The sequence below is a fragment of the Cherax quadricarinatus genome, chromosome 19 (assembly GCF_038502225.1).
Source record: "Cherax quadricarinatus isolate ZL_2023a chromosome 19, ASM3850222v1, whole genome shotgun sequence".
Lineage (NCBI taxonomy): Eukaryota > Metazoa > Arthropoda > Malacostraca > Decapoda > Parastacidae > Cherax > Cherax quadricarinatus.
This window is the reverse complement of record NC_091310.1, coordinates 48,125,100-48,142,690: the sequence shown is the minus strand read 5'-3', so window position 1 is coordinate 48,142,690 and position 17,591 is coordinate 48,125,100. Positions and strand designations below refer to the sequence as shown.

General features: G+C 39.2%; 1 protein-coding gene across 4 annotated transcripts in view; it reads right to left on the bottom strand.

Moving 5' to 3' along the window:
• The window catches only part of LOC128688145 (pneumococcal serine-rich repeat protein), an 88,364-nt gene extending 78,665 nt beyond the window's left edge, over positions 1-9,699 (bottom strand). For 2 of the 4 annotated variants that reach the window (XM_070086811.1, XM_070086814.1), the window contains exon 1: positions 9,011-9,606. The gene's annotated coding sequence lies outside the window, so the exon portion shown is untranslated. The other 2 variants (XM_070086813.1, XM_070086812.1) reach the window with 2 other exon arrangements.
• Between the last annotated feature and the right edge of the window lie 7,892 nt (positions 9,700-17,591).

Here is a 17,591-nt window from a genome sequence, read left to right as displayed (position 1 = left end):
CCTTGGTCTTAACCTGTTAAATTTTCCAAAATTGATGGCATTACCAGTTTAACAATTTGTTTTGATGCAAGGAAACATCAGTATACATATTTGATACTGAATATATTTGAAGAGAATGCTCTGTGACTGAAATGTCTATATAGTATACAGTAACTTGAAGCATGCTGGACTTCAGTACATAGTGTCATAAAAAAAAAGCCTAAGAAACGTGGGAGTTACAGCAATTTGGAATGAGATAATATCCTATGGTACAGTATTCCTGTTGCATTATTTGGTATAGACCACGTCATTATTTGAAATTCAGTTGCCATTTTTATTACTGGAGGAGTAGCACTGAATGACTCATATGAGTTTAACATATTATATGTGAATACCATATTATTTATTTATTTATTTATTAATTTGAACATGAGAAGTACAGGGAATACAATTTTTGAAGTGCAGCATGCCAAAGCCCCTTGTATGCAGAGCGTTATGGGCAGGCTTAAAATTAACTTAAGATTAACTAAGCAATGATATATTCAGTGGTACAAAAATTATTGTAAAACAGATAACAATTTAGTACAAATGAGTATTACAAAGACAGGTCATATGGTCATTTACTGTGTTGCTGTGTAATCAGTAGAATGGAGTATTCTGTTAGGTAATGAAGTTAAATAGTAACAAAGTTTGATTGGGTCACAGGTTGACATTTATGAGATACAATAATGAGATACACATATGAGATACAATTTATGAGATACAATTATTCAGCATTTATTTAGTTGTGGGTGAGTAAGTGATTTTTGAGAAGAGACTTGAATTTATAAACAGACAGTGTTTCTTTTATATTCACAGGTAATGAATTCCAGATTTTAGGGCCTTTTATGTGCATTGAGTTTTTGCATATCGTGAGATGGACACGAGGAACATCAAAGAGTGATCTGTGCCTTGTGTTATGGTCATGTGTTCTGTTGAGGTTGGTAAGGAGATGGTTGAGGGGGGGGGTTTATGTCAGAGTTAAGTGTTCTATGTATGTAGTAGGTGCAGTAATAAGTATGGATGTTTTGTATGGTGAGTAGGTTTAGAGTTTTGAATATTGGTGGAGTGTGTTGTCTGTAGTGGGAATTTGTTATCATTCTGACTGCAGCCTTTTGTTGGGTGATTAGTGGTCTGAGATGGTTTATTGTTGTTGAGCCCCATGCACAAATTCCATAGGTGAGATAAAGGTAAATAAGTGAGTGATATAGGGCCAGGAGGGCTGACTATGGAACATAGTACCGTATCTTCGATAGTATGCCTACGGTCTTGGAAATTTTTGGAAATTTGTTGTATATGTGTTTGAAATTTGAGTCTATTATCAAGGTGGATTCCTGAGAATTTTCCCTCTGTGCATTTTGTGATAGGTGATCCATTTATCATTATGTTAAGAGACACATCTGTAGCTCTCTTGCCAAACTGAATGTAGTAGGTTTTGTCAATGTTTAGAGTAAGTTTGTTGGTCCTCATCCAGGTTGATATTTTCTGTAATTCGGGATTTACAGTATTGGCTAGCATGACTGGGCTCGGGTGAGAGTAGACGTATGTAGTGTCATCTGCAAATAGTGTGAGTTTGAGTAGTTGCGATCCATTTGGTAGGTCATTTATGTATATGAGAAAGAGAAGAGGGCCTAGGATACTTCCCTGTGGGACACCAACTGTAATTGGCTGTGCAGAAGAGTTTGCTCCATTTGTGTACACATATTGGCTTCTGTTGCTGAGGTATGACTTTAGGTAGTTGAGGGAGTGCCCTCTTATAGTGCGACAATTTTATGTGGAGCAAGTCGTGGTCAACTGTATCGAAAGCTTTACGTAAGTCAATGAAGATCCCCAGTGGGACTTCTTTTTTCTCTATTGCTGTATAAATATGTTCTAGCATGTGGATAATAGCATTATTAGTATTTTTATTAGGCCTGAACCCAAATTGACAGGGGTTGAGTATGTTGTGGGAGATGAGGTAGGAATAGATACGCTTATGGATTAATTTTTCAAAGATTTTAGAGAGAGGGTGTAAGTTGGATATTGGCCTATAGTTATTCAAGTTTGTGTGGTCTCCTCCTTTATGGAATTATAATTTTGAGGAGCGTTTACTTAAGTACTGAAGAAAGTTAGGAGTGTTCCTGTGCATTTAATTGCTGAGCCTTTTAATTCCATTGAGGGTATTTTTTATATACCAATGTATCTGATACTCAAAATTTCAAGTACTTTATACATATTAAATATTTATTAAATAAATGAACACTTGAGGTTGATTCTCCTTACTTCATGGTACTTTTTCCAATCAATTCAAACACGTGTTAGAAAATATAGTAAGCAGGGGTGTTACAGAATTACCCTAGATCTAATATATAAATTTAACATCAGTATTACAATTCTGACATTTCTTCCATATCTGGAATGGATCCCTGTCACAGCATTTTGGTGCCTGTTTGGTGCTTCTTGTGAATACTACACTGCAATTAATTTTTTTAATTGACAACTGTATCTGGTTATAACATACCCATTTATTTGTGTCTGGTTACGTAAGCTTCAGTTTACTTGGACGTTACCTGGAGTTTTCCAGGGGGCAAGATCCCCGCACCTCGATCCCAGGCAAGGCCTCTCAGTGGATGGACAGAATCTACTCATAACTAATATGAGTTAAATAATCAACATTCACTAGTTTAATAATCTTGGCTTATATCTCGCCCGAACTTCCTCCTCCCTTAGTTTATACACTTTCACCTCCCTCTTACTTGTTGTTGCCACCTTCCTCTTTTCCCATCTACCTCTTACTCTAACTGTAGCTACAACTAAATAATGATCCGATATATCAGTTGCCCCTCTATAAACATGTACATCCTGGAGCCTACCCATCAACCTTTTATCCACCAATACATAATCTAATAAACTACTTTCATTACGTGCTACATCATACCTTGTATATTTATTTATCCTCTTTTTCATAAAATATGTATTACTTATTACCAAATCTCTTTCTACACATAGCTCAATTAAAGGCTCCCCATTTACATTTACCCCTAGCACCCCAAATTTACCTACTACTCCCTCCATAACATTTTTACCCACTTTAGCATTGAAATCTCCAACCACCATTACTCTCACACTTGATTCAAAACTCCCCACGCATTCACTCAACATTTCCCAAAATCTCTCTCTCTCCTCTACACTTCTCTCTTCTCCAGGTGCATACACGCTTATTATAACCCACTTTTCACATCCAATCTTTATTTTACTCCACATAATCCTTGAATTAATACATTTATAGTCCCTCTTTTCCTGCCATAGCTTATCCTTCAACATTATTGCTACTCCTTCTTTAGCTCTAACTCTATTTGAAACCCCTGACCTAATCCCATTTATTCCTCTCCACTGAAACTCTACCACCCCCTTTAGCTTTGTTTCACTTAAAGCCAGGACATCCAGCTTCTTCTCATTCATAACATCCACAATCATCTCTTTCTTATCATCTGCACAACATCCACACACATTCAGACTTCCCACTTTGACAATTTTCTTATTATTATTCTTTTTAGTAATCTTTACAGGAAAAGGGGTTACTAGCCCATTGTTCCCGGCATTTTAGTTGACTTTTACAACACGCATGGCTTACGGAGGAAAGATTCTTATTCCACTTCCCCATGGATATAAAAGGAAAAGTAATAAGACCAAGAACTATTAAGATAAAATCAAAGAAAACTCAGATGAGTGTGTATAAATAAATGTGTACATGTATGTGTAGTGTGACCTAAGTGTAAGTAGAAGTAGCAAGACATACCTGTAATCTTGCATATTTATGAGACAGACAAAAGACATCAGCAATCCTACCATCGTGTAAAACAATCACAGGCTTTCGTTTTACACTCACTTGGCAGGACGGTAGTACCTCCCTGGGTGGTTGCTGTCTACCAACCTACTACTTTATATATATATATATATATATATGTATATATATATATATATGTATATATATATGTATATATATATATATGTATATATATGTATATATATATATATATATATGTATATATATATATATGTATATATATATATGTATATATATATATATATATATATATGTATATATATATGTATATATATATGTATATGTATGTATATATATATGTATATGTATATATATATATGTATATGTATATATATATATATATATATATGTATATATATATATGTATATATATATATATATATATTTTCAACAAGTTGGCCGTCTCCTACCGAGGCAGGGTGACCCAAAAAAGAAAGAAAATCCCCAAAAAGAAAATGCTTTCATCATCATTCAACACTTTCAACACACTCACACATAATCACTGTCTTTGCAGAGGTGCTCAGAATACAACAGTTTAGAAGCATATACGTATAAAGATACACAACATATCCCTCCAAACTGCCAATATCCCAAACCCCTCCTTTAAAGTGCAGGCATTGTACTTCCCATTTCCAGGACTCGAGTCCGACTATATGAAAATAACCGGTTTCCCTTAATCCCTTCACTAAATATTAGCCTGCTCACACTCCAACAGATCGTCAGGTCCCAAGTACCATTCATCTCCATTCACTCCCATCTAACACGCTCACGCATGCTTGCTGGAAGTCCAAGCCCCTTGCCCACAAAACCTCCTTTACCCCCTCCAACCCTTTCGAGGACAACCCCTACCTCGCCTTCCTTCCCCTATAGATTTATATGCTTTCCATGTCATTCTACTTTGATCCATTCTCTCTAAATGACCAAACCACCTCAACAACCCCTCTTCTCCCCTCTGACTAATACTTTTATTAACTCCACACCTTTTCCTAATTTCCACACTCTGAATTTTCTGCATAATATTTACACCACACATTGCCCTTTGACAGGACATCTCCACTGCCTCCAACCATCTCCTCATTGCTGCATTTACCACCCAAGCTTCACACCCATATAAGAGTGTTGGTACTACGATACTTTCATACATTCCCTTCTTTGCCTCCATAGATAACGTTTTTTGACTCCACATATACCTCAATGCACCACTCACCTTTTTTCCCTCATCAATTCTATGATTAACCTCATCCTTCATAAATCCATCTGCCAACACGTCAACTCCCAAGTATCTGAAAACATTTACTTCTTCCATACTCCTCCCCAATTTGATATCCAATTTTTCTTTATCTAAATCATTTGATACCCTCATCACCTTACTCTTTTCTATGTTCACTTTCAACTTTCTACTTTTACACACATTCCCAAACTCATCCACTAACCTTTGCAATTTTTCTTTAGAATCTCCCATAAGCACAGTATCATCAGCAAAAAGTAACTGTGTTAATTCCCATTTTGAATTTGATTCCCCATAATTTAATCCCACTCCTCTCCCGAACACCCTAGCATTTACTTCTTTTACAACCCCATCTATAAATATATTAAAGAACCATGGTGACATTACACATCCCTGTCTAAGACCTACTTTTACCGGGAAGTAGTCTCCCTCTCTTCTACACACCCTAACCTGAGCCTCACTATCCTCATAAAAACTCTTTACAGCATTTAGTAACTTACCACCTATTCCATATACATGTACTTGCAACATCTGCCACATTGCTCCCCTATCCACTCTATCATATGCCTTTTCTAAATCCATAAATGCAATAAAAACTTCCCTACCTTTATCTAAATACTGTTCACATATATGCTTCAATGTAAACACTTGATCTACACATCCCCTACCCACTCTGAAATCTCCTTGCTCATCCGCAATCCTACATTCTGTCTTACCTCTAATTCTTTCAATTATAACCCTACCGTACACTTTTCCTGGTATACTCAATAAACTTATTCCTCTATAATTTTTACAATCTCTTTTGTCCCCTTTCCCTTTATATAAAGGGACTATACATGCTCTCCGCCAATCCCTAGGTACCTTCCCCTCTTTCATACATTTATTAAACAAAAGTACCAACCACTCCAACACTATATCCCCCCCCCCCTGCTTTTAACATTTCTGTCATGATCCCATCAGTTCCAGCTGCTTTACCCCCTTTAATTCTACGTAATGCCTCACGTACCTCCCCCACACTTACATTCTGCTCTTCTTCACTCCTAAAAAATGGTATACCTCCCTGACCAGTGCATGAAATTACCGCCTCCCTTTCTTCCTCAACATTTAAAAGTTCCTCAAAATATTCTCGTCATCTACCTAATACCTCCATCTCCCCATCTACTAACTCCCCTACTCTGTTTTTAACTGACAAATCCATACTTTCCCTAGGCTTTCTTAACTTGTTTAACTCACTCCAAAAATTTTTCTTATTTTCATTAAAATTTCTTGACAGTGCCTCTCCCACTCTATCATCTGCTCTCCTTTTGCACTCTCTCACCACTCTCTTCACCTTTCTTTTACTCTCCATATACTCTGCTTTTCTTATAACACTTCTGCTTTGTAAAAACCTCTCATAAGCTAACTTTTTCTCTTTTATCACACCCTTTACTTCATCATTCCACCAATCACTCCTCTTTCCACCTGCCCCCACCCTCCTATAACCATAAACTTCTGCCCCACATTCTAATACTGCATTTTTAAAACTATTCCAACCCTCTTCAACCCCCCCACTACTCATCTTTGCACTAGCCCACCTTTCTGCCAACAGTCGCATATATCTCGCCCGAACTTCCTCCTCCCTTAGTTTATGCACTTTCACCTCCCTCTTACTTGTTGTTGCCATAATATATATATATATATAATATATATATAATGTATATATATATATTTATATTTAACAAGTCGGCCGTCTCCCACCGAGGCAGGGTGACCCAAAAAGAAAGAAAATCCCCAATAAGAAAGTACTTTCATCATCATTGAACACTTTCACCTCGCTCACCTTGCAGAGGTACCCAGAATACAACAGTTTAGAAGTATATACGTATAAAAATACACAATATACCTCTCCAAACTGCCAATATCCCAAACCCCTCCTTTAGAATGCAGGCATTGTACTTCCCATTTCCAAGACTCAAGTCCGGCTTTATAAAAATAACCGGTTTCCCTGAATCCCTTCACTAAATATTACCCTGCTCACACTCCAACAGCTCGTCAGGTCCCAAATACCATTCGTCTCCATTCACTCCTATCGAACACACTCACACATGCTTGCTGGAAGTCCACGCCCCTCGCCCACAAAACTTCTTTTACCCCTTCCCTCCAACCTTTTTGAGGATGACCCCTGTGCTGCCTTCCTCCCCCTACAGATTTATATGCTTTCCATGTCATTCTACTTTGATCCATTCTCTCTAAATGACCAAACCACCTCAACAACCCCTCTTCTACCCTCTGACTAATACTTTTACTAACTCCACACCTTTTCCTAATTTCCACACTCCGAATTTTCTGCATAATATTTACACCACACATTGCTCTTAGACAAGACATCTCCACTGCCTCCAACCGTCTCCTCGCTGCTGCATTTACCACCCAAGCTTCACATATAATTTTATATGAAGGAAATAGGGGGGCATGGAGATGACCAACTGCAATAGGAAGCTGGGACCAAAATAGAACAGAGGAGGAGACTAGGTTTGTGATAACTGTACAAAATACCGAGAGGAATTCACAGGGTGGACAGATGATGGGAAACAGGAAAACAAGGGCACAACTGAAAAACAGATGAATTACAGGGATGTTATGAAGTACTTCTTCAGCCTCAGAATAGCTAGGAAGTGGAATGATCTGGACAGTGGAGCAGTATAGGCAGGATTCATACTTATCTTTAAGAAGAGATACGATAAGGCTCTCAAAGTCAAGAGAGAACCCAGTAAAGCCACTGAAGAGGTGGGACCGAGAGCTGCGACTACACTTGCAACCACATGTAGGTAAGTACACATATTTATGCAAGTATACACTAGTACAAATATTTTTTATATTTTGATGAATTACAGTTTTATGACTTACGCTGATCCTGTCGCATACATTTATTTATTTATTTATTTATTTAGTAATTTAAGCATACATAGAGGTACAAAAAATACAGGTAAGAGCAGTTTGCCAAAGCCACTTATATGCATAGCATTACGGGCTGGCTTAAAATTAACTTAAGATTAACTAAGCAATGATGAAATCAGTGATAAACATTATTGTAAACAGATTACTATAAAGCACAAATGAGTATTACAAAGACAGGTCATATGGTTGCATGCATTGTTGTACATTCAGTCGAATGGAGTATTCTGTTAGGTAGTGTATTTAAAAAAATAATAAAGTTAGATTGGGTCCTAGGTTTAACATTTGTGTGATATAATTGTGAGTAACATATAGGATATACAATTTATAAGATAAAAGAGGCTGGGGTTACACAATATGGGGATATATATCTCTCAGGTCCCTATATATATGGCAGTCATATATATATATATATATATATATATATATATATATATATATATATATATATATATATATATATATATATATATATATATATATATGCAAAACAACCACTCTGAAAGAATAGAGAAATTCCAAGCGCTTTCGTGACTACTCACATTATCAATGTGAGTAGTCACGAAAGCGCTTGGAATTTCTCTATTCTTTCAGAGTGGTTGTTTTGCATATTTTGAAATCACCTGTTTACTGTGATCTTATTGCATATATATATATATATATATATATATATATATATATATATATATATATATATATATATATATATATATATATATATATATATATATATATATATATATATATATATATATATATATGAGAGAGAGAGAGAGAGAATGAATAACATGAAACCGTGAATTTTCTACTATAATTTTACTTATAACTAAGTGGGTCATTGGTTTAAGCTGGGAGATGACTTGGACCTGCCTCGCATGGGCCAGTAGGCCTGCTGCAGTGTTCCTTCTTTCTTATGTTACATGTGAGTGAGTGTTATGTCACTAACACAGCCAGTGAACAAATACAACCAACATACAGTCATGCACTAGTAACAACTTACTGACCTTGAGTAAACTGGCTTCTCTTGTCAAGTTTCCATATATACCACTACTTTCCTCAATTATTAATCGTATCCTCAATTTCATATATTTATATTTTACGGAGGTTATTAAACAGTGTTCGTTTATTAGTGAAAACAAGTGTAAAACGTTCTGGAAGTTGAATCTACACCAGGAGTCGCATTTTATAAGTATTTTATAAGTTTTTGAGTAATTATTCTTTCATAAACGGTGAAAACAAACTTATACAGTATAGATAACACACGTTTAACATTATTATTATTAACCTCGTATCAATCTTGTGCAACATTACTTAATATCTGAACAATCAATATTTCAATTAGTGATGAATGCACCAAATATAATATTACACCATTATGCAATATTATACATTAATGCAATATAATGGAAACAAAACACTGGACACTATTTTGATGGTATACAGGAGTAACAAATTGACAGGAGCTGAATCCATTATCCCTGCCTCTCATCAGTCATCAAATTATTAAGTCATTATGTAATATAAATTCTTTTCTGAATAACCATTCCTTCATTTAATGGTGAAATCACTATGCATAATTATGACCCGAGACAGTAACGAGAAAGATTTATGTAATACCGAGTTTAGAGCAACAGGAGTAAGGAGCACCAGACAGCAGGACTGAGTGAGAATACCCTCACACCCGGATCCCGAGGCTCCCCCGGGGCCCCCACGCGCCCACTCTTGGACGCGTACATCACACGTTCAAGAAACCTGTGGTAGGGGGGGGGTACCTCTCCCTTCCTAGGATAACACCCCCAGTACTATAATCATAAGTAAGAACGCTAAACCCGTAGGGATTATACAGCGCCTGTGTCGGGGAGGTATTTAGGGAATTGGAGAACAGATCCAATTCCCTTGATCAAGAGCCCCTCACCAGCGTCAAGGAATCTCCCATGAAGGGAGGGATAACACCCCAGTGCCTCCCAATTCCCAAGTATTGTATGATCCTTCTGGTTTTAGAGCTTCTCATGCATAATTATAAGTTTGACAAATTATTCAAGTTGCTACTCAATATCTTTCCACTCTCCTTCCATTCCATTTACAAACGTTTCCCGAGCCTTTCATCCACCCTTATAAGTAAGTTTATTTAGGGACAGGTACACAATTATCATACATAGTAACGTGTGTAAAACACCTAGGCTAATACCTGGAGGGTGTTTCGGGGGTCAACTCCTCTGCAGCTCGGTTCATGACCAGGCCTTCCGGTGGATCAGGGCCTGGTCAACCAGGCTGTTACTGCTGGCCGCACGCAAACTGACGTATAAACCACAGCCCGGCTGGTCGAGAACTGATTTTACGTGTCTGTCCAGTTTCCTCTTGAAGACAGTCAGGGGTCTATTGGTAATCCCCCTTATGTATGCTGATAGGTAGTTGAACATTATTATTATAATCAAGGGGGAAGCGCTAAACCCGGAGGATTATACAGCGCCTGGGGGAGGATGTGGAAGGCATTCAGGCTTAATTCGGGGAACTGGAGCACAGATCCAATTCCCTAAATCAAGAGCCCCTCACCAACATCAAGGAACCTTCCTTGAGGGGAGGTAGTTGAACAATCTTGGGCTCCTGACACTTATTGTGTTGACTCTCAGTGTATTCGTGGCATTCCTGCTTTTCATTGGGGGAATGTTGCATCTCCTGCCGAGTCTTTTGCTTTCATAGGGAGTGATTTTCACGTTCAGGTTTGGTACTAATCCGTCTAGGATTTTCCAAGTGTACATTATCATGTATATTTCTACTCCTGCATTCAAAGGGGCACAGGTCAAGGGACTTCAGCCATTCCCAGTAATTTAGGTGCTTTATTGTACTTATATATGTACTGAAAGTTCTCTGTATATCATCCAGGTCTGCAATTTTGCCTGCCCTGAAAGGGGCTGTTAGTGTACAACAATACTTCATCCTAATTTTCTTAGCAGATGTGGTAGAGACGTTGTTGCGATCTTTGAAAGTGAGATTCTCTGACATTATCACTCCCAGGTCCTTCACATTAGTTTTTCACTCTTGTGTGGTTGGAACTTGTTTTATACTCTGATCCAGTTTTTTATTTCCTCGAGTTTTCCAGAGTGGAGTAATTGAAATTTGTCTTCATTGAACTGCATATTAAAAGGCTTGGTTAATGTCCGCTTGGAGATTCACAGTATCTTCCATGGACGACACTCATAAAAATTCTGGTATCGTCAGCAAAGGACAGGTGCTGTGGCTTACATCTCTGTCTATATTAGATATAAGGAGGAGGAGGAGGAGGAAAAGAATGGAAGCAAGTACTGTACCTTGTAGAACAGAGCTTTTCAATGCAGGTGCATCTGACTTTACTGTTTACTATTACTCTCTCTGTTCTATTTGTTAGGAAATTATAGATCCATCTATCCACTTTTCCTGTTATTCCTTTATCACGCATTTTGTGTGCTATTACACCATGATCACACTTGTAAAGTCTGTGTATACTACATCTGCATTTTGTTTGTCCTCCAGTGCATCCAAGACCACATCATATTATTATAATCAAAATTAAGCACTAAACCACAGGGTCATACAGGGTTCAGTAGCTGTGAGAGACAGGAGTGACCTGCTCTAAACCCATGCTGCCCTGGGTTGTGCATTATTATTATAATTATGGGGGAGTGCTAAACCCATAGGATTATACAGTGCATGTGTGAGGGGGTGATGGAAGGTATTCAGACTCAATTCAGGGAACCAGAGTAGAGATCCAATTCCCTAGATCAACCCAGGCCCCTTGAGGGGCCTGGGTTGTGCAATTGTAGGGTATCTAATTGGTTGGCAATTATATTCCTTAGAACTCTTCCAAAGATTTTTATGATGTGGGACATCAGTAATATTGGTCTGTAATTCTTAGCAATTGCTTTACTGCCACCTTTGTGGAGTGGGGCTATATCCATTGTTTTTAGTGACTGTGGGATGACCTGTGTCTATGCTTCCTCTCCATAGAATATTTAACGCACGTAAAAAGGGTTTAGTGAAGGGATTCATGGAAACCAATTATTTTTATATAGCCGGACTCGAGTACTGGAAATGGGAAGCACAATGCCTGCACTTTAAAGGAAGGGTTTGGGATATTGGCAGTTTGGAGGGATATGTTATATATGCTTCTAAACTGTTGTATCTGGGCACCTCTGCAAAGACAGTGATTATGTGTGAGTAAGGTGAAAGTGTTGAATGATGATGAAAGTATTTTGTTTTTGGGGATTTTCTTTCTTTTTGGGTCACTCTGCCTTGGTGGGAGATGGCCGACTTGTTTAAGAAAAAAAAAAAAGGGTTTCTTGCAGTTCTTAATGAACACGGAGTTCCAAGTCTGGGCCTGTGGTAGAGTACATGGGCATGTCATTTACTGCTTTTTCAAAGTCCTGTGGTATTAGGATTATATCAGAAATTCTTGAATTAACCAAATATTGACTCTCAGCCATAAAAAATTAATTTAGATTGTCAACCCTTGGTCTGATGAATGGCTCACTAATTGCTGAGTCATATTGAAATTTCAGTATCTCACTCATTTTGCTGTCATCTGTTTGTCTCATCCCATTTAATCAGGAACCCAATAATGAATGTGGTTTTTGTTCTAGATTTGGGGTAATAATTTTTGTTTTTTAACTTCATTTAAGGCTTTCAGTTCCTCCTGTGCTTCCTGGTATGATTTCTTAAGCTTAAGTTCGATATTTTCTATTTCTTTGGTCAGTGCTTCCTGTATGTCAGATACACTGGCCCCTTTGAGCAGCTCTGTGATTCTTCGCTATTGCCTGTTTACCTGGAGTTTACCTGGAGAGTTTCGGGGGTCAACGCCCCCGCGGCCCGGTCTGTGACCAGGCCTCCTGGTGGATCAGCGCCTGATCAACCAGGCTGTTGCTGCTGGCTGCACGCAAACCAACGTATGAGCCACAGCCCGGCTGATCAGGAACTGACTTTAGGTGCTTGTCCAGTGCCAGCTTGAAGACTGCCAGGGGTCTGTTGGTAATCCCCCTTATGTGTGCTGGGAGGCAGTTGAACAGTCTCGGGCCCCTGACACTTATTGTATGGTCTCTTAACGTGCTAGTGACACCCCTGCTTTTCATTGGGGGGATGATGCATCGTCTGCCAAGTCTTTTGCTTTCGTAGTGAGTGATTTTCGTGTGCAAGTTCGGTACTAGTCCCTCTAGGATTTTCCAGGTGTATATAATCATGTATCTCTCCCTCCTGCGTTCCAGGGAATACAGGTTTAGAAACCTCAAGCGCTCCCAGTAATTGAGGTGTTTTATCTCCGTTATGCGCGCCGTGAAAGTTCTCTGTACATTTTCTAGGTCGGCAATTTCACCTGCCTTGAAAGGTGCTGTTAGAGTGCAGCAATATTCCAGCCTAGATAGAACAAGTGACCTGAAGAGTGTCATCATGGGCTTGGCCTCCCTAGTTTTGAAGGTTCTCATTATCCATCCTGTCATTTTTCTAGCAGATGCGATTGATACAATGTTATGGTCCTTGAAGGTGAGATCCTCCGACGTAATCACTCCCAGGTCTTTGACGTTGGTGTTTCGCTCTATTTTGTGGCCAGAATTTGTTTTGTACTCTGATGAAGATTTAATTTCCTCATGTTTACCATATCTGAGTAATTGAAATTTCTCATCGTTGAACTTCATATTGTTTTCTGCAGCCCACTGAAAGATTTGGTTGATGTCTGCCTGGAGCCTTGCAGTGTCTGCAATGGAAGACACTGTCATGCAGATTCGGGTGTCATCTGCAAAGGAAGACACGGTGCTGTGGCTGACATCCTTGTCTATGTCGGATATGAGGATGAGGAACAAGATGGGAGCTAGTACTGTGCCTTGTGGAACAGAGCTTTTCACCGTAGCTGCCTCGGACTTTACTCTGTTGACGACTACTCTCTGTGTTCTGTTAGTGAGGAAATTATAGATCCATCGACCGACTTTTCCTGTTATTCCTTTAGCGCGCATTTTGTGCGCTATTACGCCATGGTCACACTTGTCGAAGGCTTTTGCAAAGTCTGTATATATTACATCTGCATTCTTTTTGTCTTCTAGTGCATTTAGGACCTTGTCGTAGTGATCCAGTAGTTGAGACAGACAGGAGCGACCTGTTCTAAACCCATGTTGCCCTGGGTTGTGTAACTGATGGGTTTCTAGATGGGTGGTGATCTTGCTTCTTAGGACCCTTTCAAAGATTTTTATGATATGGGATGTTAGTGCTATTGGTCTGTAGTTCTTTGCTGTTGCTTTACTGCCCCCTTTGTGGAGTGGGGCTATGTCTGTTGTTTTTAGTAACTGAGGGACGACCCCCGTGTCCATGCTCCCTCTCCATAGGATGGAAAAGGCTCGTGATAGGGGCTTCTTGCAGTTCTTGATGAACACAGAGTTCCATGAGTCTGGCCCTGGGGCAGAGTGCATGGGCATGTCATTTATCGCCTGTTTGAAGTCATTTGGCGTCAGGATAACATCGGATAGGCTTGTGTTAATCAAATTTTGTGGCTCTCTCATAAAAAATTCATTTTGATCTTCGACTCTCAGTCTGGTTAGCGGCTTGCTAAAAACTGAGTCATATTGGGACTTGAGTAGCTCACTCATTTCCTTGCTGTCATCTGTGTAGGACCCATCTTGTTTAAGTAGGGGCCCAATACTGGACGTTGTTCTCGATTTTGATTTGGCATAGGAGAAGAAATACTTTGGGTTTCTTTCGATTTCATTTATGGCTTTTAGTTCTTCCCGCGATTCCTGACTCCTAAAGGATTCTTTTAGCTTAAGTTCGATGCTTGCTATTTCTCTGACCAGTGTCTCCCTGCGCATTTCAGATATATTGTAGAGGGAGTCTCTCTATCTAGTTTATATCTTTTCTTGTTTCTTAGGGAAATTTACCTTGAGCATACCTCAAGTGCCATAAAATTAACTCTTTCTAGGGAAAGGCTCAGATCTGTGTTGCTTAGGACATCTTCCCAGCTTGTTTCACCCAGGACATGGTTAATTTGCTCCTACTGTATGTTTCTGTTATTGAAGTTGAATTTGGTGAAGACATCCTCATAACTGATATTTTGCTGGTCGTTATTACCAACAGACCCCTGGCAATATTCAAGCTGGCACTGGACAAGCACCTAAAGTCGGTTCCTGACCAGCCGGGCTGTGGCTCGTACGTTGGTTTGCGTGCAGCCAGCAGCAACAGCCTGGTTGATCAGGCTCTGATCCACCAGGAGGCCTGGTCACAGACCGGGCCGCGGGGGCGTTGACCCCCGGAACTCTCTCCAGGTAAACTCCAGTCGGCCGTCTCCCATCATACAGTGCTGATTTTGCTAGCCAGGAGCCCTGCGTAGTTGTATCTGTACGTACTTTGAGTGTGATCAGAGTGCACTGTGACTAATTTCCATTGGGGTCCTTCATTAACATCAACCTATCTTCTCAGGACAAATGATCTCAACAACTCCATTGTTGAGACCACCACTCATTGATTTTAAGACATCGCTGCCACCATCCTCCTTGCTGCAGCACTCAATTAAGTTTAATATCATTATTATGGAACAAATGGTTTTTAATACTTGACGTGCTGTTGGAGTGTGAGCAAAGTAACATTTATGAAGGGGTTCAGGGAAACCGGCAGGCCGGACTTGAGTCCTGGAGATGGGAAGTACAGTGCCTGCACTCTGAAGGAGGGGTGTTAATGTTGCAGTTTAAAAACTGTAGTGTAAAGCACCCTTCTGGCAAGACAGTGATGGAGTGAATGATGGTGAAAGTTTTTCTTTTTTGGGCCACCCTGCCTTGGTGTGATAATAAAAATAAAAAAAAAATTATGGAACAAAGTAGAATGATTTGCAGAGCACATAAATCTGTAGGGAAAGGAAGGTAGGGTAGGGGTTGTCCTCAAAAAGGTTGGAGGGAGGGGGTTAAGGAGATTTTGTGTGCAAGGGGCTTGGACTTTCAGCAAGTGTGCGTGAGCATGTTAGATAGGAGTGAATGGAGACGAATGGTTTTTGTGACCTGACGAGCTGTTGGAGTGTGAGCAGGGTAATATTTTGTGAAGGGATTCAGGGAAACCGGTTAGCTGGACTCGAGTCCTGGAAATGAGAAGTACAATGCCTGCACTTGAAAGGAGGGGTATGGGATATTGGCAGTTTGGAAGGGTATGTTATATATGCTTCTAAACTGTTGTATCTGAGCACCTCTGCAAAGACAGTGATTATGTATGAGTGATGGTGAAAGTGTTGAATGATGATGAAAGTATTTTCTTTCTTTTTGGGTCACCCTGCCTCGGTGGGAAACTGCTGACATGTTAAAAAAAAAAAAAATGCACACCATACCCATCCTGCAGTTGGTAATCAAAGTTTTGATCACCAGTGGTTCACCAGGGGTTCACCAGTGGTTCAGCTACAGCATTTGAAGCCCATGCCTCACATCCAGATAATAGTGTTAGTACCATTATACTCTGGTACAATCCCCCTTTTTTTATTTTATCTCCATAAATAAACTTTTTTGTCCACAGATGCCTCAACACTCTACCTAGCCTTTACCCTCCATCTAGTCTATGGTTTGTCTAGTGTATCATAGACCCATCTGCTAACATGCCTACTCCCAGTTATCTAAATATATTCAAGTCTTCCTTACTCCCTTCCTCCAATTTAATATCCATTTTTTTGCCTAAACTTTTTGTTACTCTTATCACCTTGCCCTTTTCTATATTCATGGCTAATTTCCTTCTTTTACATACTCTCTCAAATTCTTTAACCAACTTTTGTAACTTCTCTTCAAAATATCCCAAAAGAACTGTCATCAGCTAGGAGCAACTATGACAACTACCACTCTGTATCAGTTATAATCTTTTAATCCCATACCAACACAAGGCTTTGCACTGGATATAAGTTACTAGAAGGTAGGACAACATACAAATGAGTCACTCCATTCTAGGGCGAATGTCTATTGGAAAACACTTGGCGACAAATAGACTGACAAACCGGAAACCCATCACAACACTCTGATGACCTACAGTGACAAGAAAATCTGAAAATCACAAAATACCCACAATCTCTTTTACCAGTTCCATGCTGCCCACCTATTCTTATCTACAAAAAGGCCACTGAAATTGTTCCCAGAATTCAGAAATGAGCTAAACACCAGTTACCATATGAGCAGGAGATGCTGTTCTTCAACAATGCTGCCTGTGAAGTCCAAGTCATGATGTCATATATGGAACTTAACATCATACATACTTCAGAACTCCCAGCAGCTGGGTTAAGCCCTGGCATTTTCCTTTCCCTCAAGATGCTCCTCTCACAAACCTATTCTTAATCTGTGCCATCTTCGATGCTCAATCCAGCATCCTAGCATTCATTTCTTTTACAGCCCAATCTATAAATGTGTTAAGCCATGGTGATATCACATATCCTTATCTAAGGCCTACTCTTACTGGAACCTGTTGATATCTTTGAAAACATTTGGTGGTCAAGGATGAGGACAATTGTACTTCAGCAATTATTTAGATATTTTTTTTAGAGTGTGCCACTAAGTTACCAAATGACTGCAAAAGACCTTAATACTACATTCTGAAATTAGGGAATAAAACAGTGTG